This window comes from Chiroxiphia lanceolata, chromosome 1 (assembly GCF_009829145.1).
Source record: "Chiroxiphia lanceolata isolate bChiLan1 chromosome 1, bChiLan1.pri, whole genome shotgun sequence".
NCBI classification, from domain to species: Eukaryota; Metazoa; Chordata; class Aves; order Passeriformes; family Pipridae; genus Chiroxiphia; species Chiroxiphia lanceolata.
In genome coordinates, this window is record NC_045637.1 from 131,423,599 (window position 1) to 131,439,988 (window position 16,390).

Consider the following 16,390-nt stretch of genomic DNA (forward strand, 5'->3'; position numbering starts at 1 on the left):
CTCTGGATGCCCGTGTTATTGGGGTCTGCCCTTCTGAGGAGAGCAGAGGTGGACGGAACCAGATCTTCCTCGTCCTCTCATTTGGTTTAAAACGCTGGAGCAGAAATGAGAATTTAGATGACTCTGCTGTCCGGTGAACGCGGCGGCCGCCCCTTGTTCATCCTCCCCAGCTCGGTGGTCGGTAGGTAAATGGTTCACGCAAGCTGGAGGAGCATCAGAGGAGACGGGGCAGATGGGAGGACTCGGGGTAGCATCCCCGGGGCGGGCAGGGGCGCCGGCAGCCCGCGATCCGCTGCCGGGGTAGCGCCCCTCTCGCCCAGGTGCAGGAGCGCAGGGTCCCACGCTCCACGCCCTGCATTCCCCCGGCTTTCCTCTTCGGAAAGGTGCCCGCGATGGGACCAGAACGCTGGCTCGGGCCTGAGGACCTTCTCCGAGAGGAGGAGGAGGTGGGGTGTCCGGCCAGGCCCCTGACACCCTCGCTGCGGACACAGCCCAGCCGGCGGCGGTGCGGGGACCCCCGGCCCCGCTCGGAAGGCACCGCCTTGACAAAGGGCAGCCGCCGCGCTGCCGCCTCCGCCTTCTCCGCGGGGACGAGGGGGGCGCGCCCCAGGCCCCCGGGCCGGGCGTCCCTCGCCTCCGCGCCGCGGGACCCCTCCTTCCTCAGGCGGTGTGTCGGGAGCGCCGGCGGCCCCCGCTCCTCCCGCCCCCGCAGCGGCGGCTCCGGCACGGCTGCCCCGGCGGCAGGAGCGGCCGGGAGCCGCGGGGAGGCGGGGGTGGAGGAGGCGCTGCCGCCACCGCCGGGCGGGCTCCGGCCGCCCCGCACCGACGTCTGCGCGAAGCCTCGCCGGCGCCCGGGGTGGAGCGGGGGGTGGGCGCGGCGCGGGCGAGAGGAGGCAGATGCTGCCCGAGGCGCAGCCCCGCCAGAAGCGCGCGACCCTGGCTGGTGTCTGTCCGCCGCCTCCGGGACGCGGGGATCCACCGGGCGGGTGTCGGGGAGCGGGCGGCCCCATGAGCTCCTCTGAGGAGTGAAGGGGCGTCCGGGCTGCGCCGGAGCGGGCGCCGAGCCGCCGCGGAGGTGGCCCGAGGTGACGGGAGGCCGGGAGAGGTGCCGCGCCAGCGCTGGGAGCGCTGCCACCGTAAGTCCCGCGAACTTCGCTGCCTGCCCTTCCCCACTCGCAACCTCGGGAGAGCGGCCGCGGGGCGGGAGAGCCGCGAGGGTCCAGCGAGCGGCGGAGAGGGGGATGCCGGAGGAGTTACACCCCGGCTGGTAGGGCAGCCAGAAATGGGGGGGAAAGAGGGATTGGATTGTAGGAGCTCCGACCTGCAGCGGCGGCGTGTGCGGTGCCACCCCGGGGAAGGGGCACAGGACGGACGGCGCTGCCCGGAGCTGGCCGTCGGGGCGCGGGGATGGGGCGCGGTGGATCCCGGAGTTCCCGCTGCGGCTTCTGCATAGGCGAACAGGTCGCTGCTGGTACCGTATCGCTTATAGAGAGCAGCCGCTCTCCGTGCTGGAAGTACGGGGCGTTTAAATGACACCTGAGTCACTAGTCCGTGCTTCTCAAGCATGTGAGATATTATTTCCGTGTTATTTTTCATCTACTGGACCGATATCTGTACTTACTTTGGCATTTCACACCGCAAATGTAATAAACAACATTAGTAGGTTTCAGAATATTGCCATTGATGACAGTAGTTTGATGTATGAGGCTATTTACTGGATGTGTCCAAGTACAATATAATGCCTGCCAATTTTGTCTTTAAATTGCTATATTGATTTTATTCTTGTGGGTTTCCTGACAAGGTTAATGTAGTTGACAATCTGAAAGAAAAGAGAAAAACTTCTGGTTTATTTTAGTTACAGAATGTCAATTGTGACCAAAATGATGAATGAAAAAATCATTCATAAAAAGAGTAAATAGAAAGATGTGTATCCCAAGACCTCTTGAAGTCAATATTGTCAATATTTAACAGTTGCCTTCCTACCAGCTTTTTACATACACTGACTTTTACATACACTTGAACTTCTTAAGGGTAATACAGCGTGTGATATTCTTTCCAGGACTGTGCACTTTAGAGTTAAGTAGTCTGGATAAAGGGAGCTTAGAATGAATTAATCAAGACATCACATTAAAATATCTTTGCTTTTTTATAGGCACTGAATGAAATCAAGGTCTTGCTTCTACTCCTTTTCCCCTTCAGTTATTAAAGGATGATATTTGGGGGAGAACCTTTGTGTTTGGTCAGTGGAAGGGTCCCTATGCTGCTCTAGGGCTGAGTGCATCAAGGCTGACAAGGATAACATTTCTTTGCTACCAGCAGCTCAAACTGCAGTGATTTTGAGCTGAAGAGGGAATTTAATTCACCACTCAAAATCCTAGGCATAATTGTGAAGCAGGTACGTTAAATTCAGGAGAGATAATACTTCCTTTAATTTCTTTAGACATACAAAAACCTTTACCAGTAGGCAACTTCTGCTAAGCTGCTGCTCCGATGCTTGCTATAGCTGTCTTATGCTAGTTGACATGAAATAATTCTAAATTAACTGAAATTCTGTGTTTCTCTACCTTCTGGCATGTAGTGAAGTATTCTAACTTTATAAATCTTGAGCACATGTTGGTCCTGTTAAGATCAATGGCAAAATCCCAGTTAACCTCTCCAAAGAGTGGGCTTCACTGTAGGTCTTCATTATCATTTATTGTGATTGACAGCCAACTTTAGTTAGAAATTCAAGTGGCAATGTTTCAATTTGACTGGTAATGGCACTTCTAGCAACTCTATACAGTACTGCTTTAGAATTGTGGATAAGGGCCACACAGGTTTTAATACTTGTTAAAAAACTATATAGGATAAACTGTATTGTGCTTTCAAGAGGAGTAGACAGTCCAGGTTTGTCTTATACTCTGATTTTTGTTTCATGAGAATGGATCATAAGTTGGATTGAAGTTTGAATATGTACTGTATTTTAACAGAGGTATTGTTATTGATTACCTTGCTTGTGTCAAAAAAGTTTACAAGTAAACTGCTAAATATTTGACGTACTATAAAAATGTCCACAAACAAATCATGTTACAATTTAGTTCTCTGCAGGTTGTAAGCTTTATTGGGAGATGAAAGAAAAGAAGCATCTTTTCTAAAAACCTTGTTGAAATATTACTGAATAATATATTCACAAGCTTTTGCTTAATAAACTGAACTGAGTCGAGTTTAGTAAACTTTTTTTTTCCATGTCTACAGCTGAATGGTTTTGAAAAGCATCTGAAGAAGTTGAGAATTTTCATTAAAAATGAAAACAATTTTCTACAGAATGTTTGCTGAATTGTTTTTATTCTAGCTCTCTTCCAGATCGAAGTAGAGTGGAACAATGCTTAAAACCTAGCCAGTTAATTTTAAATCTGTATCTGTAGACCTGTAAGAAGCTATATGCAAGTCCTGTTATATAATAATGTTGGCATGACCAAAATAGCTGCAAATAATTTCTACTAGTTTTGGGTAAGTGAAGTGGAAGAAGAAAGAGGATATCATGACTAGAGTTCTTCTATCTAATGATTTTTCAGGAACTCTTTCTATATTTGTTTTAAAAATCATGCATGCAAATAGAGGTTTTGGGAAAATAACTAAATAATTGAACTACACTTGACAAAGTTATACTGGCAAATACCATGAAATTTGGTTTTGAAAGTGACTACATATTAATAAGCTGGTAAACTCAGTTTTGTTTTATTTCTGGTAATTGATGTTTGGGTCCTAACTATTGCCATTGAAGTCAATATTGATAGTCTCATTAATGCTAACACAGATTGTTAGCATTGTTAGATCACACGAGTGATCTTATTATGTGCTGAGCCCTCTCTACCATTGTTTGTGTTAGAGTGGCATCCAGTCAGGTCTCTACCTACAACTACATGTACAGAGTAAAATTCACTCCCTTGAAAAATTTGCAGTATAAGTAGTCAGGAAGTCTAAGACATCTTGCTGAACGTCATGCAGTAGGCCAACAGATAATCTTGGTCTGAAATACAAATGCTCTTTACTTAACAAGGGTACACTGAGCACCTTTTAACAGGATTAAATGTTAATTGATTCTTTGATAAAGGTACCCAGAAATGAATGACCAGTACCTTAAGGTTGTATATTATTTTCCTCTGATCTTATTTTCTTCAGTATTAACCTTAATTTTTACTAGCATTAGCCTACAAAAGAACAGCACTTAATTACATGTTGGTTTGGACTGGTTTTTGGTGTTATACCCACTTTCTATTTGACATTGCTTTCAGTCACTTCAATGGAGTGAATTACTAGTAGCTTAAGTGGAGAGACACACAATTGCTCACATGAAGAACTACCTGGTACAAGATAACAATGGAAGAGATAATTGGCCACATCTCAGTCAATAAGGAGCACTGCCAACAACACTGGTCTTGGTAGTCACCTGGAAATTACAACTGGAAAATCCATGCCTTGTGTTAAGTGTTGAAGTTATGGGCATGTTTCAGCTGGACACCTTTTTAATCAAGATAGTATCCAGATACTGCAGGAGTCTTTCTTCAGGGCATCTGCTGAACAAACCAAGGATATAGTCTTGCTTTACCAGTGAGCCTATGAGCTGTTCAGTTGGCTCCGTGCTTTTGAGGTGACCCTCATTTAAGGATATGAATCCTCAGAGTGGGAAGGACCTGGAGGTGGTAGTTACCTCTAGTAGTGAGCTCCATTTGACTGATTGTGCTGCTTTGTGTGGATGTATGCAAAGATTTACCATTAAAACAAGGAAGAACTAGAAATTTTGGTGATCAGCCACAAGAAGAAAGTGGAGTCATTGACCATAGTTGATAGGGAATAATACTTGGAGCAAGAGTAGATATAAAGGACACCAGAGGTATGCTGCCATGTGTTTTTCCATGGTCCCCTAAATGCCTTCTGAATTAGGATCATATGGTAGACAGGTGAACTAGTACTGTTCAAGTCACATACTGAACTGTAGTCCTGAAAGGTGGTTTACTGCAAGGACCGGCTTAACCTGTGCACCAGAGACCCAGGGAACCTGCAGGGACAAAGACTTCTGGGTCCGGAAGATAGACTGATGGTACAGTACTGGTGTTCTTACCTATACATGCTGTGCACAAAACAAACTGAGAAATGCAGTTCATAGAAGTGCATCTTATCTGCTGCACCTCAACATGATAGCCGTACTCCTGCTTTTTAGCACGGTAATCATGTGGGGTTCAGGGAAGGTGACGTGGAGTAGCATCTGGACCTTGGCGCTTTTTTATCACTTATAATATAAAAGACTGGACATAGATTTGGCAGAATTGGCTGTTTACACCACATTTTTAGTAGTGGTTTTGGAAATAAACATGCTTTTCAGTTTCATATGTCACATTTTCAATGTTGCAGTTTCCTGTGACACTGTTTAGCAAATAATTTCCTGCTTGGTCACATTCAGCAGTGTATATAAGAACCAAATCCCTTAGCCTATGGCTTTTGATCAATAATGTTAACTATTATCAATGGTTAGATGAATAATACATTCAGTAAATTCTGCAGTATTTTTGAATCTATGATTTCACAGTATTTTATTCATGGTAACTCTAATGGTATGTACTTTAAAGGAGTAGTAAGATATGATGTAAACTTTTGGGTGGCTTTGACATGTTTAGTTTGTGGTGTCCTCATTATCTTGAGGTAAAGCTAAAGCAGGGGGTTAGAAAATTGCTATTATTCAAAAGGAGGTGTTTGAAATGCCTTTCTCTTCCTGGGTGCTCTATGAAGTGCTGAATTACCCCTTGACAATTAGAAAAGAAGATTTTTATTCTGATGGTTTGTCCTAGAATCAAACACATCTGCAGGCAATGCCAAGTGAATTTACAGACATATCTGGAGGTTGCTTGAGTCAAGATGAATTGTGTCTTATCTTCACAGTTGCCTTCTCAGAATTAAGCTGACAGTTAAAAATATCTCTTTTAAATATACTGAATGCTTCTGAAAACAAAATGTTGCCATTCCAAATATGTCAAGGCTCCATGATTAAGATTATGCTGAGATATACTTGTAAAAGAAAAACAAACTAAACTTCTGGTTTACCTTTTTGTTAGTGACTGGAATGAGACTCCACATTTGGCATAGTGTCCCTTCAAAGGTCAACTAAATTTTCTGCTTGTGGTTTTTTAATAGTGAAATATTTACTTAGTTTTCAGTGCTCACATAACAAAAAATGCTGTGATCCACGGCACTGTTTAGACCTGAATGGAAGTGAGAGAAAGGTAATCAAAGACTGAATAAATTCATAGAGTGAATTAGCCATTTCTGTTTCTCTCAGGCAGCACTGAGGCATGCCTCTAACATGAGAATGATCAAGTGACTGTAGCATCTCACCTGTGATCTTTGCAGATGGATGACTCCATTTCTGTTAGTCTTGATTTCCCTCCAGCTGATATCAGTAATGAATGTTAACTGCTTAGAAAAATCACAGGTAGCTCTGCACTTGTATTTCGTTTGTATCTTGATCTTCCCTACAAGTTGTGTGTGCCAGAGCAGTTATCTGTAGCAAATCAAACTGTCATGATTCAAGTGAATCATAGAATTGGTTGGAGAAAATCTCAACATGAGGTGGTGATGTGCTCTTGCAGCCCAGAAAGCCAGTCATGTCCTGGACTGCATAGAAAGAAGCGTGACCAGGAGGTCAAGGGAGCTGATTCTGCCTCTCTGCTCTGATCTTGTGAGACACCACCTGGAGTGCTGCATCCAGCTTTGGGACCACCAACTTAAGAAGCTTATGAAACTGTTGGAGTAGTTCCAGACGAGGGACATGAAGATGATCAGAGAGCTGGAGCACCTCTCCTATGAAGACAGGCTGAGAGAGCTGGAGCTGTTCAGCCTGGAAAAAAGAAAGCTCCAGGGAGATCTTCCAGTCTTACAGTACCTAAAACAGACTTACAAGAAGGCTGGAGAGGGGCATTTTACAAGAGCATATAGTATAGGACAAGAGGTAATGGCTTCAAACTGAAAGAGGACAAGTTTAGACTGAATAACAGGAAGAAACTTTTTATGACGAGAGTGGTGAGACACTAGAACAGATTGCCCAGAGAAGTTGTGATTGGCACATACTTGGAAATGTTCAAGGCCAAGTTGGATGGGGCTTGTGATCTATGAAGTAACATGAACGCTACAGGAAATTTTTCTTTTTTAAATTTACCTGCATTATGGTGCAGCGCCAAACTGGTGATGCTCTACACTGCCTTCAATACTGAACTTGTTTGTGTCTCACTTTATGTTGCACAACCTAAACTTCTTGAGCAGAGCTATCATCATGTGATTTCATCCAACTTTCTTTCTTGATATTTGTCTCTATTCACATCTTAGTTACCTGTAGCCTCAGTAGCCTTAGCGTAGCCTGTGTGCTGTAGTCTTAGTTACCTGTGGCTGTGCAGATGCTTCATCACTGGGCCCCTCTCTTACATTGCACTCCCTTTTCGTTGTTGAAACATGATGGTGTAATTTGCCATATGTCAGACAACATCTGATGGTAAGCATCTTTTAATGGATAAGTATGATTCCTCACAGAAGAGGTATGAGTGCTGTCCCATAAAGTTACAGCTCTTTCAATGTTATGAGCTGTCATCTCTCTTTCAGTGGAGTAAAATAAACATCAAAAGATACTAGATGGTCATTACATTGTCACGATAATCTCTCTCCAGACTATACTAGCAGCCTGAAATAGGTTGAGCATTTCATACTTCTAAACAAGCTGCGTGCAATCTCCTCTAGCCTTAAATATTGAGGGACGGGAGACAGGATGCTTACACCTTCACTACTTAGATTGTGTAGAGAAACTTCCTAAAGTTTCTCAGTTTTGGTAGAGAAAGGTATCTAAGACTGATGAGTTTCCTCATATGACTAAAATTTGAATCTCTCCTGATAAGAACTGTTCTCACCAGTCAGTCCAGCTCCTAATGAGATCCTCATTTTGTTTTGTCTCCAAAACAATACTGAAGGGAACAGTAGGTTTGCTGCTGTTATCCTCAACTGTGCTGCTGCTGCTGGGACAGAAACACTATGAAGACTGAAGGTATGGGATGCAGAAATTGCATCAATTAACACAAAATTTGAAGAATATTTGGCAGAAAACAGAGCATTCAGAAGAAAGAGATGCTTTGAATGCTATATCCACATGAACATTTAGTGGTAGAGATGAACTTCTGGAAAGTTATGCTACAAAATGCCTAATTAAGTAATAGACAGCATTGTCTTCCACTTGCATATATTTTAGCAGGGGAAATTTCATTCACATTCCAGTGTTTAATTTTGCATATACAATATATTGATAAGACAGATCACTGATACTGGTTTGGTTGATTATACAGGTGTTTGAGTAGATTATTGAATCATAATGTTTTATATTGCAACTCTTGCAGGAACTCTGTTTCTAAAAAAAGAAAATAGCAAACAGGATTCATGTGAGGCTAGTTCAAAGGGTAGTTTAGTCTGACCAATTTGGAGCATCTCAGGTAAGTCTTTGGCTTTGCTTCAGAGTATTTAAGAATGTTGAGAAACTGAAAGACTAACCCGTAGACACCTGATCATGGGCTCCTGACTGTGCAGAGCTGTAGTGCTTGGAATTGAGCAAATCCTTTAAGCCCTGGTCTTGAGAAAAAGTTGGTTATAGGGAACAAATTGCGTGAGTGGAGACTTCCTTTAATTTTCTGAGGACCACTTCTACTACTACAGACTGCTGAAGGGCTTGACTCTTTTAAGCCCTTGAGCTGTTTGTGTTACATACAATGTTTTCCTCTGTGTTCAAATGTTGCCAAGTACATTTTGGGTTGAAGCAGGATCAAGTAATAAATAATAATCATTATTACCATATGTTCTCACAGATAAAGCAGACCCAGTATTTTCTACTCAGCTGGTTTTTATTGCATTTTTTGTTTTTATTGTCTCATGGTATTTCATAGTATATGCTTCCTAAAGACTGAAGTAATTTCAGCACTGAAAAGAAAACACGTAAGTTTGGATTTATAAGTGTTTAAATGCCTGCCGACTTTATTGCCAATCAGATCTGCAGTGTTTTTAAGGAAATGTGTTTATTCCATGAAATGCCTGATGTAATCAGAGGTCATCAGTGGAAAAATCTGTAGGTACTCACTGGGTAACTGTATAATTTCTCTTTCATCTGCTGCTCAAAATAATTCACATCTGAGATTTACATGCGTACTAAAAATCCAAGCCCACTCCAGTATTTTGTCATTGCTGTAGCTGAGTTGCCTGCACAGTGACAGAAATTACAAAAATCTTTTTATTTAAACTACTAGCCTCCCCTTTAATAAGAGGAAAAGAAATTAGGTTTACTGGTCTGCAGTGCATGAGAAATGTGTGTGGTTAAACCAGAAGGAGGTATGTGTGTGCACTGTATGCAGAAAGGGTCCTCTGGAACCTCAGCTATTATCTGAAAGTGTCTTCATTCTCTCACAAAATATTAGGACGGTATTTTATTAGTATCAAGGCCTATAATTTATCTACTTATGTAAATACCTTGCAACATATGGTCAGCATATTATTTACTATAATCAAATGTTACAGACATGACATATATCACATGAAAGAATATGTTTCATAAGAGGTTTCTTGAAGTGATGAATTATGGTTTTCCACTGATGTGTAATTTCATATGGAGAAATCACATGACTGTAACATTTAAAGACAGTTATGCCAATTACTTCAGTATAGAATTTAAAAAATTGTATTTCAGAACTTATTTTTCTGTTGAAAATCTTTAAATATTTTCAAGTGAAAAGAAAAGATATTAATGAATTACAGGATTTTAAAAAATGAAATCCAGATTTTTACTATCATTATAAAAATACTTGTGGAAGTGAGCAAAATTTCATTTATGTATAAAAATATTTTATTGCTATTAAATACTATTTCAATTTTTTAAATTGCACCATAATATAGTGAGTGTCTTGTGCTCAACAATGGACATAGTTTGGATGGACAAGGATACAACAGCCTGGAGGAGACACTGGGAGAGAATATAGCCCTATTCACAGTGCATACTTATTAAAAAACAAAAAAAACCCAAAAAAACCAAACCAACCACCACAACCCTGTCTCTACCTTCAAACTGTTGAATTTATTTGAAAAGTTTTAGCCATATAATTTTCATGGTTGCTGAAAATCTGCTCCAGTGCAAGATATATTGCTTTGCTTATGTTTGCAAGTTCTGGTCGCTCTTTTTCTCTGAGAAGTTCTTGTGCTACCACGTGGTGGAAAATGGACTTGGCAGTAGATGGCTTCTGAGTCAAGGCTGAACCTTCTACCATTTGGCTACACCCACACATGTATAGCCTGAATCTTCTAGAGTTTTCGTCTGCAGTTGCAGTTTTGAGGTGGTATTATAGGCCAGTTTGTGCTACCTACGTGAGAGTACATAGAACAAGCCTAAAGTACAAAGGAAGAGCAGGAAGAGGTATAAACAGTATGGAATGTGGGAAACTGGAAATGGTTTCAGACACGGAAGAGGGATACCGGAACTGGAATTAGGAGTTACTACCGAGGGCCAGTGAACTGTGGATTTGGAGCAGGAGTCATTTGAGAAGGACAAGTTTGTGCAATAAGTTAGATGCTGAGGGACAAACTGATAATTGAAAACCACTGATATTTCCAGAAAGAGGCATTTAGAGTCTCGTTAGGGTAGGAACTGGCAGAACAGCACATTAGGAGGAAGATGCATTGGAAGAGAGAATTCCCTCCCCTCCTTCCCCACTAAATATACTGGAGTCATGAAATCAGGAAAATGAGATAGTTAAGAAGGGAAGAAACTAAAGGTCAGGGAAAGAGATTGGAACTGCAGTGGCAGAAAGCTTGGAAGGAGCTAGGTCTGACTAGGAATCGTGAACGGTACTGAAAGAATGAAGAGTAGAAATAGGTGAGAAGAAACAGCTAATGTCTGGGAGGAGGCAGGAGTAGAACAGAAGAAAGTTCATAAAGGAGAAGTTCAGGGCAATACCCTTGACAATGTGCCAGTTGTACATGACCTGCCAGAGTCTCACCAGTATTGTGCTATCAGCACACTCTATGAAGATTTCTGGTGAGATTTTATTTTCCATCAGGACTGAAACATGTAGGATGTCAACCTGCCACTGCTGTGACCATTTCAGCCCTGCTGAACTTTTGTAGCAGACTTTAAAGGTTCTAGTCTCTTTCATGAGCCATTTTCACCATTGTAATACACTGGTGTAATGATCTTAAGACAGTGGTGTTTATTCTTCATGGGTTTATTGTGTTGAGCTTTAGAGGGTAGGATACAGAGGCTATCTGAAAAGCTAGTTAATGTAAGCAATTCTGTTTAGTTCATGGCGTTCAGTGTGTGAGCAGGACTTGCATACTGTTAGATATGTCTTTATATTAACTGGTAACTTATATATTAACTTTATGGTAAACTAAACCAAGTTCACAGATAGAATCTGGAGAAAATTTTATGTTCCTCTTACAGAGGAAGGCAAGAAGTGTAGACCTGAAAGAAGAAAGCTTCATTTAATGCACAGGTTTCGTTGGTGGAATCAGTTTTTTTGCTGGACTTCAGGCAAAGAAGGAGGAAGATCCTCTGTTTCTCATATTCTTTTGTACAGAGAGATGAGAAGAAGCAAAAAGTTGTGAAGCCGACAGAAGAAATGTGAATAGACTGTTGGAGCGATTTGAAGTGTATGGCTTCAGAGAGAAATCTTAGGAAAGCTGAGGACCTACTGAGTCCTTTGGTGTGAGTGAATCAGCCAGCTGAAACTGGTTATAAAAAGATTCTTTTTTCCAGAGGAGAAGTGTGGTGCTGGAGACTTCCAGTAGGAGAGGTAAGAATGAAATAAAAAGTATGTAAGTGGAGGACACTTGAACATCCTAGAATACCATTAGAATAGCTAGAGCATGAAAGATACAGATCAGATGAGAGGACACATCAGTAATGGTGATGACACGTAGATGATAAAATGTGGGTCAGCAGTTACTCAGTGTGCATGGTCCCAGAGAGAAGCATCAACCACAGTTCACTTCAGAAGCATGCTCCATAGCCACACACTGAGCAAATTGCCAGTGAGCATTGAAGTATCATAAAATGCAAAATGAAAAACAGGTGTTCAAGAAGATATATTTTAAATACTGCAAAGCAAACTGAGAAGATCAAAGCCAAGGAGTGTGCAGCTGAAAAAGGTCTCTGGGGAAAGCAGCCAGCAGCAATGTTACTGTTAAAAAAAAAAAAAAAAGGAGATTTATAGTGGTGAGCCATACATATTTTCAAATAAATTAGGAAGAAGTGGCCATAAAAACAAGCATTAGTATTGGGGTACAAGTTTTTGGGACTGACTTCAGAAAAAGTTGAATCTCTGGCACAGAACAAGGCTAGTAGGATACAAGAACATTTATTCTGTGTGGGTAAAAGTCCACGGATACAGGTAAGCATCCAGATATCTCTATAATAGACATTCCTGCAGAAATAATTTTGGATGTAAAGTTTAGCTATTCATTAATTTCATAAATACATTAAAAATAGTGAATACTGGAAAAGAATAGCAAGCCTGTCAAGTGTGCGTTTATGTGTCTGTTTGAAGACAGAGGATGTCAAGTGCTTGCTGCAAAATCTACCTACAAGGCAGTACTAGAACTGCATACTGCACTGTGATAGCTATTTCCACTGCAAGCCCTTTGGCAATAAAGACATTAATTAGAAAAATGAAGAAGCCATTGGAAAGGCTTACTTGATGATGGCAGTAGAGAAGAAAAATGATAGGGTATTCCATGTGTGCATCGATATTCAAGATCTTTAGGAGCGATGAATCAGGAACAAATCAACACAAGAACAATCATGCAATGAGACAGGAACAAAACAACCCACTCATGCTAAATGTCATCACTTCCAGGCCCTCTCTAACAACCATATTCATTATGTTAGATGCATAGTTTGGTACCCAAAAGTCAGAAAGGACAAGGAGAGGAGCTAATTAGTGCCTTCCAACACTTTATCCAGAAGGCAGTGTTTCAGAAAAGCCTGCTGGTGAATTATCTGCACAAGATATATCGAAGAAGAAAGGTCTTGAAATAGCAGAATGTCTCACACTCTTACCAGAGTGAATGCCACTAAAACCTGATAGTGTTAGTCACATGGTATCAGGGACATTTCTAAATCACAGTCAGATCCAAATCATTAGCAAGCAGATGAATGATAACAGTTGAGCACTGGAACAGATTGCCCAGAGAGGCTGTGAAATTTCCATCCTTGGAGAAATGCAAACTGGCTTGGATATGACCCTGAATAAGCAGATCTAACTTTGAAGTTAGCCCTGCTTTGAGCAGAGGGTTTACTAGGTTATCTCCAGAGGCCTTTTACGGGCTATTTTTTCTATGACTCAGGGAATTACTGTGGTCTCGAAAGGAGGCATCCAAACATATCCACAAATGGAAGAAAGGAAAAGGGCTGAAAGCACTGATCTCTTCAGAGGAATTGAAACTCAGAGTAGGGTCAGCAACTTACCTGCTAAATAGCAGAAATTATGTCACCTCTGTAAGAACTTGAAGGAGGAACAGATTTTTATGTGCAATCCAAAAAATGGCCTAGGAATTTTAGAAAATATGGATACAGTTTACCTTGAAATAAAAGGCAACATTCCATGGGAATGATCTCTATAGGATGTGTTGCATGAGCTGGGGACATTGCAATAGTGATATACATGGCAACATTTATGAAAACACAATACACTGTCAGCTGTCTTTTCGACATTTTTCATTCCATGTCTTAGTGCTTCTTCATCCTTCCTGTGTATAATATGCTGAGCTACTGAAAGCAGATAGTAAGTTTTAGAAGTCTTTGATTAAGGAAAAGGATGCCAACCCATCAATGCAGCACGGGCTCCTCATCTGTGGAATCCCGATAATGCTATCTCTCACCAAACAGCAGTAGTTTGGAGGTTAGTTATTTGTCAGTGAAGCATTTATACTGCAGTAATGAGCCCCAAGGAAAAAGCCTTGTAAAGAAATGAATAAATCTGTCTACCATGCAGAGTTTTATGTATGTACAATAAATGAAATCCACTGAATACAAGTGATAAAGTATTGAATAAATTTTGATTCAGTGGGCACTGTTCATCCTTTAAAACCCCTTGAAGAAGGATTCCAATGAGAAAAGAAGTGTGAGGACAAGCAATTAAAATTGTAGTACCTGTCCCCAAGAAGGCTGATAAAGGTTGTCCGAGTGCCTTCTAACTTCAGAGTTACCTTTATAATCTGGAGAGTCTTTAATCATCTGACTTTATTACATGAATTTGGTTTTATTAATATGATTCCAAGAGACCCTGTGTGACATAAGGACACCAGTGATATACAAACACAGGAATGAACCATATGTGTTTCTTGAGAAGACCTTTTAACATCATTGAACACAGAATTTTTGCTAAAAATTTCATCCATTAGTAAAAGCAGAGGTGGAAAGTGAAAACAATGCAGAAGTTTAAAAGCTTTAGACTGCAAAAGATTTTCAGAAAGCTAAAGGTGTTATGGTTAGAATACTGTTGAAAGCCAATATTGAAGTGATCTCAATGCCACTGAATAGTTAAACTCATCAATCTTAAAGAAGGTGGCAGTATGAGAGAGAGTCTGTTAATGTTCAGGTTTAATACTAGTCCATTAAGAACTTGCATTTTCTCTGTGGATCATTACCATTAGCCTTATAAAGGAGGTACAACTCTGTTCTTCATACTTTGATTCCTTTTAAGGTATTTTTAAAGAGCAGATTCTACACACTGCAAGAGAAATTAGGTAGTGCTAGGGCATGAGTTAGCTCCCGTAACTGGAAGCACTGCCATCCTGTCAGTGAGACTGGAGCGTGTCAGGAGTAGGTTCTTCTGTGACAGGAACTAATAGAAAATGTGATCTGCTATTCAAACTGGTTAGAATGTGGGATACTGTCAAATATCGAAGATGCTTGTTTACCGTACTTAAGACACCTCTAGACTTCCTCAAAATCTGCTGAATTCCAAAGCAATAGGATTATGTATGACAGAACTCCCAGATAATAGTAAAAAAAAGGGAGGGAGACTTTTGGAGACCACTATTTGAGAGAGGGATCTAGTTGAAAACTGTCTTTCCTCTTTCTCCTCCTGCTTAATTTTCACACTGTTATTCCTGAGTAATTTCCTCCTTCTTAATTCTCTTTGATATTTCAGCAGAGTATCTGAAATCCTTGGGTATAGTCAAAGCATGAGGGTGGAAAGGTTGAGAAGGTGGATTTGATGTTCTTAAAGTCGGTGATTTCGATCTTTTCTTATAATTTTATTAAAGCAGCATTTCACAAACTGTTTTCCATAGTATTCTCATCCTAAGTGAACTTAACCTTTTTAGGCAAATATAGCAAGTAAGAAGCACTGCCATATGGACAGGAGAAATGTAGTCCTTCTCAAAGTACTGTACAAGTAAGTTGTGTGATGTGACTTTTCCTAAGAGGAGGAAAAAGAATATCTATCTACGTTGTTTATTTAGGTAGAATTAGGGGTTTCTGTAGCTAGGACATACACTCTTAAAGTATTGTGTGTGTCCATGGTGCAAATTCCTGTCACTCTGAAACAAGGTCCCTATCCCAGCTGCTTACAGATCTTATATTGCCATCCTGCTTAGAGCCAGTCTGGGTGGCTAATGATTAAAAAAACCCTTGCCTTTGCATTTTAATTCCCATAATTTCTGCTATCCTTGAGCAGAACTCTCTTTATTCAGGTATTTTGAAGCAGTGTATAATGGCATTTCCATCAACAAGTCGTAACTACTTAAATCTGAATTCATAAACCTGAATTCATGCATTTAAGTCAGTGGTTATGCAGACTGGAATCAGAGCATCTGTCTTTTTATGCCCGGAAGTAGAATGGTAGAATACAATAAAAATACATGACAAAATTAATCTCCTCGGTGTCTAATGAGGAGACTGGACTGATCTTAGGTATTCCCAACATGGAGGCTGTGTGTGCTGGCCTCAGAAACTGTAATCAAGGGAAGCTAGTTGCCAGCAACCCTTTCAGCTTTTTCTGGCCACCAGACATGTGGGACAGGGATGTACCTGTTGCAGCAGTGCTGCTCCGAGCCATGCTGGCTTGCTCTGATGCCAGTGGGGGCCAGAAGGGATGTTACCAGGCTGATGTAGCACCAAACACAAAAAGACTGCAGCCTTGATCTCCACTTGCTGCCTCGGTGCTGCTCTCAGGCGGGCGTACACACCCACTCTCACACCTGGCCCAAGTGTGATGGCTGGTCCTACCACAGTGCTGTAATACAGTTGTTCCTTTTGACAGCCACAGGCGCAAAAGCTCTGTGAGCATGAATTTAAAGAGTGGGCTTGACTTGCTGACACCCAGGTGCTGGTTGAGCA

At 41.4% G+C, this 16,390-nt stretch overlaps 1 protein-coding gene across 3 annotated transcripts in view; it reads left to right on the plus strand.

Annotated features, from left to right (window-relative positions):
- The first annotated feature begins 900 nt into the window (after window positions 1-900).
- Window positions 901-16,390, plus strand: part of CALCR (calcitonin receptor) — a 159,047-nt gene continuing 143,557 nt past the window's right edge. For 2 of the 3 annotated variants that reach the window (XM_032711848.1, XM_032711866.1), the window contains exon 1: window positions 901-1,136. The gene's annotated coding sequence lies outside the window, so the exon portion shown is untranslated. Of the gene's footprint in view, window positions 1,137-1,205; window positions 1,268-16,390 lie in introns of those variants that run through there. The other variant, XM_032711856.1, reaches the window with a different exon arrangement.